This window comes from Eriocheir sinensis, unplaced genomic scaffold, assembly GCF_024679095.1.
Source record: "Eriocheir sinensis breed Jianghai 21 unplaced genomic scaffold, ASM2467909v1 Scaffold1125, whole genome shotgun sequence".
Classification (NCBI taxonomy): domain Eukaryota; kingdom Metazoa; phylum Arthropoda; class Malacostraca; order Decapoda; family Varunidae; genus Eriocheir; species Eriocheir sinensis.
Window position 1 is genome coordinate 47,186 of NW_026110436.1, and position 16,809 is coordinate 63,994.

Consider the following 16,809-nt stretch of genomic DNA (forward strand, 5'->3'; position numbering starts at 1 on the left):
ACTAACTGCAAGTGTTCACTTAATTGTTCTAGAATTACATTCTCCATGATCTTGGAAAGAAAAGTTAAATTCGACAACAGACGAAATGAGCTCAAGCACTGCGGATCCAACGCACCCTTAAGTATCAGCTTCACAATCGCCCTTTTCTCCATGTCAGGGAAAGTATGACTAACAATGCTGATGTTCACAAGGTCAATCAAGATTTCAATTAATAAGTCAATGTTATCACTATGAATTAACTCACCAATGGGCAATGGATCATTGGCACAAAAAGTTGGCTTCATCCTTTTTATTATCGATTTCAGAGACGCTGAGGTTATGGGTCTAAATGAAGTTAGTCTATACCCAGGAACTGGAGCCTCCAGCAACAGATCATCCTGTGAATCTCCTCTAAAAGTTTTTATAATACCACCCTTCCTACCCTGTGAGAGAGAGAACTAAAGTGAGCTAAAGTGAACTTATAACGGCTACCGCTCGGCCACACATCACTTAACTAAAAGGCTATTATGTTATTCCACTTACTACAATCAACTTGTGAAGCAGGCCACGGTAACACCGGCCCTGTGACGAGTGAATAACAGTTCGTGCCTTAAAAACTTAACACTTAACACCAACTACCTTAAAAAGTAAAAAACACTTAAAAACAACTAACAAAAGCACCTAACATAAGTGGTGGTAACGATTTACGGACCTCTCCGAAGTGTTAAATAGGTGTTATATCTCTCTCTCAAACATAAATTCAGTGACAGTGTGTGCGGGCAGTGAACGGTATCGGACACAGCAAGCATATGCTGACCGCCCCGCAACTCCACACAGCCAATATTCTCCACTAGGGGTCTCGTTACCTATTACCGTTCGTGACACCCCATCGTGTACCTACGACCCAGCCTGTCGTAGGTGCACACTTATCTTCGCCAGACAACTCGGACCTTGAGGGTGACTGGTGGGCATATATAGTCTGCCCGCCGCCAAACCCTCCCCGCTACCAGACGGGGGACGGCAGACCCTGCCACCCCTGCAGCCCTGCCCTTGTCACCGGCTAGGCGAAGGACGCGAGTGTGCTGAGTAGTGGGGTATCGAGTTGCTGTCTTCGAGGTTTTTAACACATTTTAGCTGACACTACATTGATACGGTTTCAGTAATTACAGCACTTATAACAGGATTTCAGGTGAATTACTATTATTATGTTCACGTGTTTAGGCGTGTGGGGCCGCATCTAATCTATTAGATTTTTCAGTTGTTGATTTTTCTGGCGTGTGGATGTTTAATATTTTTCTTGAGTAACATTGTTACGCATTTTATGTATAATCATTCATTTTATTTTCTCCTTTCTTTTGTGTATTTTATTGCACAGTGGAGAAGTTTTATCTTGTTAAGCCTCACTCATTATTGTTTTCCTTTTTTTTATGCATTTTAGAAGCATCGGGGAGAAGTGAGCACATACTTAGCGATGACTGATTATTACTTAACTTATTTTTGCAGCGATATTTTTTTTTCTTTTACCATTTTACTCCTCATTTTACTAGTAACTCTTTTAATGGCAGAGAAACCTGATCCGAAGTTACAAGCTCTCACCGAGAACTAGAAGGATTGGGTAAAGGAAAAAGAGCAGTGCCGTCAAGGATAACGGTAACTGTCATGAAAGGAGTTGTGGCAGTCTTCAAAGGGTGCCTCCTCCTTTTTCTACGCTGCATGAGCAACCAAGAGGTATTTACTTACCTTACTAATCCCACAATGGCTTCTGCCCCTAATCACCCGCTAACAGCAACAGCAGTTAGGCCTTTCGCAGGTAGTAAGGGAGGCGGATTAGTCGGTCAGGGACTTCTTGTTTCAAAGTGAGGTTGTCATGAACATTTCATTCGTGTCAGATCCGGGAGATAAAATATCTCTCAGCCGCTCGGAGGTCAATCCCGGGAACGGGAGCACGGCCCTCATAAACAGGAGCACGTTCACAGGACGGAAGGATTATGATGCGTTTCGGTCACTTTTTCTTGAAACATTTGGGGAAGATGGGCAACACAACCTCGTAAAGGGTGTATATTTTGCTGTGGACACTGTGCAAACGAGTGGCCTTTTTAACAGGCCAGTGGACGCCTATAGGCTATCTACTGATTTGATCTCGTGTTTTAAACACGGAAACTGGACAGATGGAGAAACCATTTCTGTAGCTAATGCCAGATTATTACTAGAGTTCCTTGTGTACATGATTGTCCTTAAAGTTCCTCTTCGAAGGAGTGCAGTATCCCTTGACTACAGCCCCACTGACAACCTGCACGATTTTGTCAGCAAACTTTGATGGCACTTAAAGTAATTTTGGGTCCTTTTTGAAGCTTCTTTTGCCGTCGACACGTTCGTCGGGGAGGGGGGCCTTCGACCCTCTGACCTAAACCTTTTTGGGTGTCACCAGCGGTAATCAAAAAAAATTCCTTGGTGTGTTCTTTTACCCGTGGTTTAAGCAGAAATAGTCAGATAAATAGGTGGATGGAAATTTGAGCTTTACGATCTTTTTTTTTTTTTTTTTTTTGCACAGAATGGTGCATAGTGATCGTCTCCAAAGACTAGCGCCGGCTTGAGGTTCAGCCTGACGCTGCTTTGTCTATCTTTCCACCACACGACTATAACTTGCATCCTCGCATTTACATATGTTTGGTTCCTGAGCTTTTGCCTGCATCTTTTTCATATGAGAAGGGGAGTGCTTGAGTAATACTTTTCACTCTAACCCACTATTTTCTTTAATTGCTGAGTTGACGCAAGGCAGTCAGTCTTCTTTTTTTTTTTTTTTTTTTTTTTTTTTTTGCCGTAATAACCGAGAGTGTAGACTAACAAAGGGATAGGTACTTTTTAACCTTGAACCTCATGTGCTTCTGCTTGAAACATACATTTTTCTTTGCAAAGACAGACTTAACTAAACTTGAGCAGATGCTGTCCCTAACTTTTATTGTAACCAGCATGTGAATATCTGTAAGCTTTGGAAGTAAGCAGACAAGTCTTGCTTACCCTTTGCTTGACATACCACTGCTATCCGTTACGGGAATTATTTTTGTCGTCACAGATGTCAGTCATCCACGTTCGTTACGATCGGGGGATAGGTGGACATTTGTCTTTTTCATTTGATGTTTATTAATGCTGGAATTACTGTAATCAATAATGCTGGAATTATGTATTTCAGTGAGATTTGTTACAACAGTGATTTCACAACTTGGTGACAGGATTTTCTTTTATAGTACTGTAGACCTGAAAAACGGAGTATTAGGAGTTAGTGGTGCTGACTGCCGATGCTTCTAAGGTTCTCCAGACTTGTCTTTGTTATCACATTGTAACTATTAGGAGACTCTACGGATAACATTACCTCTTTCCACACAACCTTATCTATTGTTGTATACCCCGCCCGTCTCAAAGGCGTACCGAGGGTAACGACACTGGCAATTAATTGTCCCGCAACGGATGAGTGTTTCTCTGCGACAGTTTTGTGTCAAGAAGTGACTCGAAGGTACAGTGTGTAGCAGATCTTCTTCAAGGATTGTTCCTTTTTCTTTTTATTATTCCAAATAGCTCCATTACCATGTATCCTAATGACAGTTTAGTCAATTTAATTTTTCTAGGATGTATCATGTAAATAATTTTTCGAGCTATTGTTTTGTTTTCTCGGAATAGAACTCGGCTCCCACGTCCATGACTCTAGCCCAGTTTACCTCAACCTGTATGTACATTACCTATTTCTTATTACTTCCATGATTATTTTTTTATTATCATTGGCATTTCCCGATGTTGTATCGTTAGGCGGGCTCTGACTTGTGTGATAATCTTTAAAGCAAGTGTAACAAGACCACGCTTAGCTAGCACACTTAAGGCGACTGTAACATGGGTAGGTACAGAAATTTGTAAAGGTGGGGTAAGTCGCGGGGTCGCGACTTCTAGGGGATCGAGCGATGTGATATATATATCGTCATATGTATATGAATGTATGACTGTACGTGTGGCGACACCCGGTCGGTGTCGCTTAACATGATGTTTAACAACACGTCGTACTTTTGGCCGTGGGAAGCTGTGATGAACTGACACTAGGATCAGCAACTGATGACTTTCATCATCAGTCATCAACTGGAACCCACACCCTTCCGGACGAACTACAAGCAAATAAAACGAGCGAACAACGCGGAGAAAACGAGAGAAGACGGGTGAAGGGCAGGCGAGCGGTGCTCCGCCGCCCTGCGCCCTGTGGTGTGGCTGTCTCTCATTTCGTGCGACTCGCTCACGAAAACTGTAAACCTTGCATACAACTGTTAATATAGTTAAAATACATTTTGTATTTGTACTTACCCTGTGAGAGAGAAAACTAAAGTGAACTTATAACGGCTACCGCTCGGCCACACATCACTTAACTAAAAGGCTATTGTGTTATCTCACTTATTACAATCAACTTGTGAAGCAGGCCACGGTAACACCGGCCCTGTGACGAGTGAATAACAGTTCGCGCCTTAAAAACTTAACACTTAACACCAACTACCTTAAAAAGTAAAAAACACTAATAAGCAACTAACAAAAGTGCCTAACAATCTTAGCTTCAAAGAATCGGATAAAATCATTCGCAAGCTCATCATCCACACACACACACACACACACACACACACACACACACACACACACACACACACACACACACACACAAACATACACACATTGAACGAAATAAATACCCCCCCCCCCCACACACACACAGATAGATAGATAGATAGATAGATAGTTTATTGACCACAAAGTGAATGAACATTAAAAATATAGGAAAACATTGCAGTCCAAAATATAAATAATTACACACAATAAAATTTAAAAACAAAAGAACTATGAATACTAAAACCCAAATGTGAATCGAGCATACACGACATTGGAACCTTAAAACAATAGCACACAATAAAATCTAAAAACAAAAGAAAAAAGAATACTAAAACTCAAATTTGAATCGAGCATACACGATATTGGAACATTAAAACACAAGTACTAGAGACATTTAAGAAAAGCATAAAACACATAGTTATTCGACAGAAGAATACTAAAACATGCGAAAGCTAGGAAAAATTATACCAAAAAAAAAGAAAAAAAAATACACCACGAAACTAAGCTACGTAAAACTCGTAACATAAAAGTGTATATTCAACAGCTATTTTACCTATATATTTCAAGTAGATCAAATATTATTTTACATTGCACCCGACTACTGTATTTTTCTGAAAAAAACTTCTTCCAAGTTATTGAATTGGTAGCAGTCCCTGACACCCTGGGAGAGTGGGCAGTGCTGGGCCACGTGACGCTCTGTCTGAACGAGGCCACAGCCACACAGCCTGTCCTTGGGCAGGAGTCTCCCTCGCCCGCGCCTGTTCCATCGGCCGGTCTCGATGCACAGGTTATGGCCAGACACCCGGAATTGCGTAAATGCCTTGCGATAGTGTTCTTTAGTTGTATGTCTATGTTTGTATATTTCGTATACTTCTAGTAAGGGATTTAAGTCTTTATATGTGTTATACCTAGTGGATTGTGTTCTGTTGATTTTATTATGTAAATTTACCATGAATGTGTCCCAATCAGGTACGGGCGTGGTAATAAACTCAATGACTAGTTTTCCAACCGGGTTGTTGCTCTGAATTGTAGTTACCATTGCGAAATGTAACGGGTCATCAATCATGCTATTGCGCTCTTTCCACATATTAAAAATGAATTTCTGTTGTTTGTGCCTCATCAAGTCGGGAAGCAACGCGTAGCCTGCCTCGGCGTAGCATATATCACTGGCGGTGCTTTTACGCACGCCTAGCATCTGTTTGATTACCCAGTTGTAAACTTTTGTGATAGGCTTTAAGTCCGCGCACAGCCACGACTCAACTGTAAAATAAAGATGACATCAAAGCCACGTCAAACACCCGTCGCTTCATCGTGAAAGGAATGTCGTTGTTTTTATCAAAAAAGGAGACATACTTTAAAGCATGACCCATCTTGGCCTTGGTGTGAAGCTTGACCGCCGACGACACCGACCCGTCGCTGGTTAACACTGAACCCAGGTAAGTACATTGTTGACAGTGATTGATCGCCAGAGTGTTCACACGCAATGGTTGCCGGTCTGTCTCTGAGCCATTAATGACGAAAAACTTAGTTTTGTCGGCATTAATTTTCATATTATATTGGTTGCAGTAGTCTTGCAAAAGTTTCACCTTTCTTAACATACTATCCCGGGTAGTGGCTAGTAATACAGTATCGTCCATTAATACCAGGCAGTGTAACCATTTCAAAAATCCATCATTCGGACAGTTTTCCTTCAGTGATTTAATCAGGTAATTAATGTATATAATAAAAAGCAGACAAGAAGTAGAGGAGCCTTGCCTCAAACCCAGTGTGGCAACAACAATAGCACTCCCGATAATACTCTCAGTTACCTGATACATGCTCATCAACGCTGCCAACATCACTAAACCACATCCCATCCTTTTTAAAGCTTGAAATAACTTTTGCCTGCTCACTAAGTCATATGCCTTAGAAAAGTCCACAAAGGTCACGAATAAAGTGTGTTTTCTACGCCGTGCCGTATCTGTGAGTAGACGAAGCGTCACAATATATTCGAGACAACTCCGTTTCCTTTGCGCTCCGGCCTGTTCCCTGTATGGCACGAACCAGCGACTCAGCCTTTCACACAGTATCATGTCGTAGAGCTTTGTAATACAATTAATGATACTGATACCTCTGTAATTATTAGTATCATTAATGTCGCGTTTCTTAAAAATTATACACATCTTTGAAGACTCCAGACTGGAGGCTGCAGAACGCTTAACCTGAGACCTTGCTATCATTTCCGATTGGGGTAAAAGGCACCTTGCGTCCTTTAAATGCCTCAAAAACCCAGTTTCTCCACCTATCAACTCGACACAATCTTCCAAATACCTATCTTCTATTCTTTAACAACAATTAGTCGTCACCTTCTTCAACACTAAACATCCTCGGTCTATCCTCATCAAAATCTTAACCGAAAAATTTACATCTCTTCTCTCACTAAATCAGCTTCCTCGAGTTTGGGCGTTCTGTATTTCTCCGCTCTGCATGTTCTCCCCCGCACAGTTGCTATCCACATACAGGGGCCTTGTCCGCCCTCGTATGGATCCCACTTATTGAGGGGCTCCACTCTCACAGCTCTCTTGGACAGAGTGAAGTCTAAGGCTCTCCGCCTCATCAGGTATTCTCACCTTACTGAAAGTGTATTTCCTCTTAAATTTCACCGCCATGTTGCCTCTATTTCTATCTTCTATCGATACTGAACTTGTTAACTGCATGCCCCGCCCCGCCCCCCACCCCTCCCGCGGCCTCGCTGCACACGACTTTCTAAACATGCTCATTCATTCACACCCGACCTCTGCTAAGAGAAGGACGTGACCTCACCCCGCTGCGCTCCACAACATCGCTTGCCCTGTGTTTTCGTCGTGCTCTTGGGATTGCGTTTGCTTTCACGTGCGTTTATGTGTTCTCGCTTGTGGACCTTGTGTGTTGCCTGTGATTTCCCGACACGTGTTTGGTGTGTGTTCGCTTGTGGTTTCTGCCTGTGGTTGCCTCTGTGTTTCCGGTGTTTTTGCGTGTGATCTGGCTGTTTCCGGGTGTTCTGCGTGGGTTTCAGAGTGATTCAAGTGTGTTGTGTTTCCGGTGTTTTTGCGTGTGATTTGGCTGCTTCTAAGTGTACTGCGTGGGTTTCAGAGTGTTTTGAGTGTGCTGTTTTGTTTCCGGTGTTTTTGCGTGTGATTTGGCTGCTTCTAAGTGTACTGCGTGGGTTTCAGAGTGTTTTGAGTGTGCTGTTTTGTTTCCGGTGTTTTTGCGTGTGATTTGGCTGTTTTTCGAGTGTTCTGCGTTTCGAGTGTGTTGTGTTTCCAGTGCTTTTGCGTGTGATTTGGCTGTTTATAGTGCTCTGCGTGGGTTTCAGAGTGTTTTGAGTGTGCTGTTGTATTTCCGGTGTTTTTGCGAGTGACTTGAGGGTGTTTAGTCGTGCTTGTGCTTGGGTTTCTGAGTGTTTCGTGTGTCCCGAGTGTGACTTTGTGTTCCCGAGTGTCTCACGCGTGATTTGGGTGTGTCGACAACCCACCCTTTGAATTCCCTGAGGATTCAATCTGCTCCTCCTCACTACACCCTCTTTAAATCCCCTAGAGGATTAACACTTCCTACACCCCTTTCCCTCACCTCACCTAAGCCCCCCCCACCCTCGCTCACCTCACATCCCTTTTGCTCCTCCTCATCCCCTAGAGGATTAGCCCTTCCTACTCCTCCCTCACCTCCACATATTTCTAAGCCCTCCCCCCCTCACTCACCTTACATCACATCCTATTTACCCATCCCTTCACCCACCTCTCCTCTTTCTTAACCTTTCTTGTTCTCACACACCTCACTCACCTCACATCCCTTCCTCCTCTCTCCCACTTACCTCCTTTCCCAAACTCCCTCACTCATCTCACCTATTTCCTAATCCTCCTTGATCTCACACACCTCTCTCACCGCCTCCCTTTCCCCTCTTTACTCACCTCACATCCCTTCCTACTCCTCCTCTCTCCCACCTCACCTATTTCCTAACCCTCCTTGATCTCACACACCTCACTCACCGCCTCTCTTTCCCCCTCTTTACTCACCTCACATCTCTTCCTCCTCCTCTCCCACCTCACCTATTTCCTAACCTCCTTGATCTCACACACCTCACTCACCGCCTCCCTTTCCCCTCTTTACTCACCTCACATCCCTTCCTACTTCTCCTCTCTCCCACATCACCTATTTCCTAACCCTCCTTGATCTCACACCTCTCTTTCCCCTCTTTACTCACCTCACATCCCTTCCTACTCCTCCTCTCTCTCACTTTTCCTCCATTACTAAACTACCTCTCACACACCTCACCCCCTTTCCTAATCCCCTTCACTCTGTGTTTTTATCTCTTTCATTTCAGCTAAGATGGCACCTAAGAAGTGCAGTACTTGTAACGGTAGCTTCTCAGCTCACTTTTTTACAGGGCGTTCTGCTGTCTGTCGACTGTGTCTCTCCAGGCAGCATCTCGAGACAAGACTGCAGGAGCAGGAAGAGAAGATGGAAGAAGGCCAGAATAAAATAATAGAGCTTTCTCTCACCAGGCAATATCTCGAGACAAGACTGCAGGAGCAAGAAGAGAAGATGGAAGCAGGTCAGAATAAAATAATAGAGCTTTCTCGCACTGTTGCCTCCTTGCAGGAATTCATCCAGGCTAACGTTGCTGTGGTGCCAAACCCTTCTCCAACCGCCCCCTTGCCCTCAACGGTACCGTCGACACCAGCGGACAACACCACGCAACGGGAGGATGCTAGTGGCACCGACCATGATGGCTTCACCGTCGTGAATGGAGGAGCCAAACCAGCCAGACAAGCGATTTATCCTGTTCATTGCTTCAACAGGTTTGCCATTCTGGAGGAGGAGGACGAGCAGGAGAGCACCTTCCTGGTGGGTGACTCCATGATTCGCCAGCAGGTCGTTGAGTTCTGCGGCAGAGTTCCTCGTCGAAGACGGAACTATTGCTATCCTGGTGCTGGGATCGACGACATAACTGCTGCTCTTGAGGAGATCTCCCCCCAGGCTACTAATGATTCACTGTTTGTTATTCACACAGGTACGAACGACGTCACCACGACCCGGTCTGAGGAACTCCTGGAGAAGTACCGTAGGCTCATCCAGCAGTATAAGACTAAATCCCCTAACATTTTGATTTCAGGAGTTCTACCACGGACTTGGGCGGAGAGCGACTTTTTCAGTAAGGCCTTCAGCTTAAACAATCGCTTACAGACTCTTTGTAGGGAGCTTGATGTGGAGTTCCTAAACGCATGGGACAATTTCTATGGACAAAATGAGCTCTTCCACAGGGACTTGCACCTTTCTCCCATCGGGGCAACCAGACTCGGAAGGCTCCTCAACGAAGCAGTGCGTGTCATCCGAGCAAAAAACGAGTCACGGCCACGTCCCTCCACCCCGCCCGTGTAAATAGACGCCGTGCATCGCAACAAACCCGTAACCGTGATCCCGCAAGTACCACCACCTCTATTACCAAGCCTCTAGATAACTTAAAAATACTTAGTTTCAATGCGCGTAGCCTAAGAAACAAATTTGATGAACTGAGATGTCTTGCTTTAACAGAAAATTTTGACATAATTGCTATAACCGAAACATTTATCGACACCACAAATATTGATTTAAGTTCCGAATACAACATAGATGGCTACAGACTCTTCAACAAAGATCGTGTAAACCGTAGAGGCGGTGGCGTCGCCCTTTATGTCAAAAGCTATTTGCAACCCACTGACAAAACACCGGGAAACAGTAACGTTGAACATTTGTGCGTGCGAGTAAACATTGCAAAAGTCAATTTAAATATATCTGTCACCTACAGACCTCCCAGGCAATCACTCGATGACGACCTTGAAATGTACAGCGTCTTAAGGCAGTCACTTAATAAAAGCGACTCACTGATATTAGGAGACTTTAACCTCCCCCATATCGACTGGGCGACACTGTCAGGTACAGAAGGCAAGTCACATAGAATGATCGAATTTCTAGAAGAAAATTATCTAAGCCAAATGGTTTCTGAGCCAACTCGTCAAAATAATATACTCGACCTTGTTATAACGACCCAAGATAACCTAGTCAGTAGTGTCACGGTAGGAGAACACCTCGGTTCTTGCGATCATAAATTAGTGCGCGTCGACATTAAAGCTCAATCATCAGTGACTGAAAATAAAGTAAAGGTGCCCAATTTCAAAAGAGCTAACTTCGTAGAAATCCGACAAAAACTAACAGAAATACAACTATCAGATGACGGCAACGTAGAGGAAGCCTGGCTAAGCCTTAAAAATCACTTACTCACTCAGCAGAACACATTCGTCCCCTTGTGCGAGAAGCGAATTAACACTAATAAAAGCCCACCGTGGTTTAATAGCGAAATTAAACAATCAGTCAATGAGAGAAAATTGTTTTACAGGTTAAAGAAAGAACAAAGCACGCCCGAAAACATTAGACTTTATAATGATGCCAGGCGACGAGTAAAAAGACTAGTAGGTCAGGCAAAGCGTAGATATGAAGAAAATATTGCAGCCAACTGTAAAAATAATCCGAAATCTTTCTTCAGTTACATAAAACACAGGAAGGCGATCAAAAGTGGTATTGGACCTTTAACAAACAGCGACGGTGCACTAGTGACTGACAGCCAACACATTGCAAACCTCTTAAACAATTACTTTTCCTCGGTGTTTAATACTAACAGTCTTCCTCTCGCTACCACCAACACCAGTACTATTGTAAATCTCGAGCATGCATTGCCTAATTTTGAAATAACAACCGATGAAGTCCTTAAAGCTCTCCATTCACTTAAAACAAATAAAAGTCCTGGACCTGACAAAGTATATCCAACTCTGCTGAAAGAAACAAAGAGCGAAATACTCTCCTCCCTCACAACCGTATTCAATATGTCCTTGCGACAAGGCATCGTCCCTTCAGATTGGAAAAAGGCTAACGTGACACCGATTTTCAAGAAAGGAGACAAAAAAGTACCAGGTAATTACAGGCCCATTAGTCTAACTTCGGTTGTAGGTAAGCTACTTGAGGGCATAATTAGAGACAAAATTGTGAGTTACCTTGAAAGCCACTCATTGATTGGGGACTCACAACATGGCTTCCGAAACAAAAGATCCTGCCTATCAAACCTATTAACCTTTTATAACGACCTCTTCACTGTTTATGACGTAACCAAATCACTGGACGTAGTCTATCTTGATTTCCAGAAAGCGTTTGATAAAGTCCCGCATCATAAATTACTTTACAAATTAAAGCAAATAGGTATTGGCGGTCAAGTAAACCAATGGATCGCGAATTGGTTGAGCAACAGACAACAAAGAGTACTGATTGACGGATTTAACTCAGAGTGGGCGCCTGTCACTAGTGGCGTCCCTCAGGGCTCGGTCCTTGGCCCAGTGCTCTTCATTATTTACATCAACGACGTGGATGTTGGACTCAATAACCGCATTAGTAAATTTGCAGACGACACAAAGATTGGTAACTCGGTTCTCACTGACGAAGACAGGCAAAGCCTCCAAGAGGATTTGCACAAAATTTCAGCTTGGTCGGATAGATGGGAGATGCCCTTTAACGTAGACAAGTGCCAGGTCCTTCAAGTTGGAACGAGGAATAAGAAGTTCGAATACGAAATGCGCGGCGTTAAACTCAAAAGCGTTCAATGCGTCAAAGACTTGGGGGTCAAAATCGCGTCAAACCTCAAATTCTCACAGCAATGCATCGATGCAGCAAATAAAGCGAACAGAATGTTGGGTCATTAAGGACTGACCTGAGGAACACGCCCATGCGCACACACACACACACACACACACACACGCATATACACACACACACACACACACACACACACACACACATGTACAAACGAACACACAATGTCGAAGGGTATTTATGGGCGTCAAGCCAACGAGCACTTCACAGGCTCTCAAGGCGGTCTCGGGTCAAGAGGTCTCCTGTTCTTGTTTCCCGTAAACATGAGGACCCCTGTACACACCTGTATCAAATGTTCATGGTGTAATAATTACTTCCCGTTGTCCGCACTCGCAGCTCATAGGGCGGCCTGCCTTCCAGAGGGCCTTGGGACTGGATCGAAAGATATATCTACTAGAAACAATGGTAAGTACTTAAATGTTTGCGTTACTTTATATGATTGACATAAAATACAGTAGCAGATGTGGATGACGGGAGGGGGGTGGAGAGCTGGGCAGCATGGTCAATATCGACTTTAGTCTTTCTATCTTTTTTCAGAAGAGACGTCGTCGACTAGCTCTGATCGATCAGATGTCGGTTTCTCTCAACCAGACCCCAGCGATATTGGAAGTTGTTCTCCACGGGCGGGTCTCAGCGACGAAGCCAGTCAAAACCAAAGGTAGGTCAAAACCTAATATCTTCTGAAATGCAATATTGTTAAAATGTGTTTTACAAGAGACACATTTTCCATATTGTATTTAAGTGTCTGATAAAATATGTGCGGGGTAGAGGGTTTACAAAAATTTTCATTTGTGTTTCGTATTCCTTAAGGACTATCTCCGAAGAAGGCGGGTCTGGTAGGCTCAGCCATTGGCCCTCCTCTTCAGCGATCGGTAGTGGACGAAAACGAAAACAAGCGAATACAGGAACAAACGGTAAGTTTCTACGTTTTTTATTGCGCACACGTCTGTTCTAAGGAAAAAAATTGTAATTTCACTATTTCTCTCTAATATTATTTTACCTTTCTTCAGACACCTGCAGGAAAAAGCAAGCCCGTCGTGAGGGATTCTCCCATCCAAACAGTTCTCCACAGCCAGGACCCAGCGGTTATAACCCGGGACGGCCGACAACAACACCCTCACCAACACCCGGTGAAATAAGCCAACATTTCAACGGGGCCTTAACAACGATCGACGTGCCCGTCCCACCAGCAGACAACGGCGACATTGCATCATATTTCAACAACAACACTGGCCGTCTTCGCGAGGCAGTAGAGTCTGTATTCCAAGGCTGCCAGCAGGTTAAACCTCCTTCTTTTAAAGTGTACGTTGACATGCATCTGCGTTTAGTCAGAGAAGACCCCGACGGTGGAGTTCAATATAGAGATATGTATATGAGAAGTCATATGCAGGTAATTAGCTATGACGATATAGATTCATATGTACGTGAACTATCCGAATATTTTGTTAATCGGTTTGAACATGACATGTCAGACGAAGAGGGCAGTGGATTTACGTTAGATGAAATAGTTAGCGTAAAATTTTCCTTCTCTCTTATAATGCTGCACAATAGTATTGGAGAGTATGTGCCCTATCCTAAGGGTGTTCCAGGGAAAACACAAGTTCTCAACCCTTCGGGACCCACGGACTGTGTTTTCCAAGTTCTAACAGCTTATCGCTATCTAAAGTCAAGAAATGTAGTTCCATCGGGCAGGCAATGGGAGAATGCTTGCTTGGCCTCTATTAATACGGGTAACATTCCAACCCCGGTATCCTGGGAAGACCTCGGTCGGCTTGAAAGATTACACAACATAAGTATTCGCGTTTACTGTCTAGACAACGTTGAAGACAAAAAAGGCGAACTAACTCTAGTCAGAAAGGGGCTCAAAGATCAAGAAGGTGTTCATTGTCTGTTGTTGGGGAACAGACACCTAGCTCTTATCCAAGACTTTGACGCATACATGAACCTGTTTACCTGCCAACGTCGCGGGAAAAAAATGTTTTGCGATATCTGCCTGTGCGCCTGTGAGAACAAGACAACGCTTGCTGAACATGTGCTAATTTGCCCAACGATGATCACAAGACTAAGATTCCCACCCGCGGGTTCTACTGTGAAATTTATTAATCATGCTAAGGCATATGAGCCATCTTATTTAGCATTCTATGACTTTGAGAGTATTCTCGTAGAGCCTTCTTCGAATGTGTCTGGATGTGTAAAGAGACATCACTTTGCCATAGCGTATGCTTACATTATAGTGAATAGAAACGGAGAAACAGTACAAAGCAGATCCTATTGTGGAAGTAATGCTGTAAACCATTTTATTCATACAATGCAGTGTGCCTGGAAAAAGTTGAAATTTTCTAAAGGCTGCAATAAAATCAACATGACCGATGAAGATACGACACGTCACAATGAGCAAACTCACTGTCTTCTCTGCAAACAGGGTTTTTTAAAAGGTAAAGGAATAAAACATCATGACCATGAAAAATCAGGAAACAATAACATTGGAGCTTATTGTAATAGATGCAACCTCCAAATGAAAAATCACAAATTGCAGCTCACTCTAATTGCACATAATGCTAATTACGACATGTCGTTAATCCTGCGTGAATTAACGATACCTGACTTGAAAATCAAACTAAGACCAAAACGTTCAGTTCACAAATACCATGAAGTCATCATAAATGACTTGAGATTTATTGACTCGTATGCCTTTATGTCTGGTTCGCTCGCGGCTTTAGCGAACCAATTCATCAGTAATGGGAACGAACCCATATACACACAACAGATGTTGAAAGATGTGCCAGCACCTGCGTTGCCATTATTGATCAAGGGAAAGCAGGTGTTTTGTTATGACTATATGGATTCGATGGAACGACTTTCTGAGACACGTCTTCCATCCCGCGAAGATTTTTTCAATTCGCTTCAAGAAGCAGAACTTTCCGAAAGTGATTATAAACATCCTCAGAATGTTTGGAAAGTAGCTGGGTGTCAGAGCCTGAAGGACTATTTGTTGCTTTATGTAAAAGTGGATGTTGGTCTTCTATGTGATGTCTTCCTAGAGTGGCGAGGTATTTTGAAAACCCAGTGGAGGTTGGATATTGTAAATTATGTTAGCCTGCCAGGATTTGCCTATGACTCCTTTCTGCTAAAAACACAGCAGGAATTAGAGGTGCTTAGTAGCCCAGACATATATCATTGCATTCAAACAAATGTGCGTGGGGGCTACACAAGTGTTGTGCGTCGTTTTGTACGCGCCAATAACATCTACACGAACCCTCAGTTTAATCCAAAACATGATAGAAGCACTTTCCTTTCATATCTTGACTTCAACAGTCTTTATCCCACTGTAATGCAAGAGAAGTTGCCATGCGGGGATATGAGAAAACTAGATGAGACAGAAATGCAGTCGTTTTTGAGCATGGGCTTGGTCAATCAAGCAACCGATGGCGATTTTGGATATCTCATTCTGTGCGATACTGAGGCTGTCTCACGTGAAGTCATTGAGAAAACGGATGACCTCCCACTGATCATCAGAAGACACAATATCACCAACAGAGATATATCGTCAGTCACACGCGAATGGTATGAAGAAGAAAGCCGTCCAGCACCGTGTAAGAACATAAAACTGATTGGAACACATGCTGCTCAGGAGAAAATGCTATTTGCTCTGCCCCTCCTTAAACTACTTATTCGACTAGGCCTGGTTGTTAAAAAAGTGCATGCTATTTATACGTTTAAGCAAAAGCACTTTCTTGCGGACTTCATTCAGGATAACATAGAAGCCCGCAAAAGTGCTACTTGCCCTATCAAGAAAAATGCAATCAAGTGTATTTCAAACAGCATTTTTGGTCGATTCCTGATGAACGTGGCCAAATATAGTGAAGACATAGATATTGTCACCAACCGCGAAAAGTTTTTGAAGCTGGCCCGAAGTCCTTACTCTAAACGCGTTGTACCTCTCAATGATGGTCATGTAGTTGTAACTCGCCATAGGAAATATTCACGGGTGAATCATCCAAACTACATTGGCTACTACATCCTAGAGCTGTCCAAGCTGCGACTATATGATTTATATTACAATGTGTTGAAGGCTCATTACGGAGATCGGGCGAAACTAGTGTATTGCGACACTGATTCCTTAATAACAGAAATTGAAACTCCTGATCTATTAACAGAGTACTCGCAGGAACCCTTCAAAAGCTATATAGACACAAGTAACTTTAGCCCCTCACATTCCTTGTACAGCACAGACAGCAAAGGAAAGCTTGGATTTCTCAAGTCTGAAGTGGGGGAAAGAACCATCTCAGAATTTGTAGGTGTAAAACCAAAGTGCTACTCCATCCTCTTGGCAGACGGTGACCGGTTGAGTTCAGCTAAGGGCGTTCCAAAGTTCATAAAGAAGAAAATTGCTCATCAGCGATACAAAGACGCCCTATTCCAGAAGCAAACATTTACCTTTGACTATCAGGGATTCACAGTGCGCAATGGACGAATGAGTACAGTAAAATATCCCGAGAGAGG

General features: G+C 43.4%; 1 long non-coding RNA gene across 1 annotated transcript; it reads left to right on the forward strand.

The window, feature by feature from the left end:
• The first annotated feature begins 12,817 nt into the window (after positions 1-12,817).
• LOC126989289 (uncharacterized) lies at positions 12,818-14,077 on the forward strand. Its single transcript, XR_007743154.1, has 3 exons — positions 12,818-12,964; positions 13,117-13,220; positions 13,317-14,077. It is a non-coding gene; the product is annotated as an uncharacterized LOC126989289 (long non-coding RNA).
• The last annotated feature ends 2,732 nt before the right edge of the window (positions 14,078-16,809 follow it).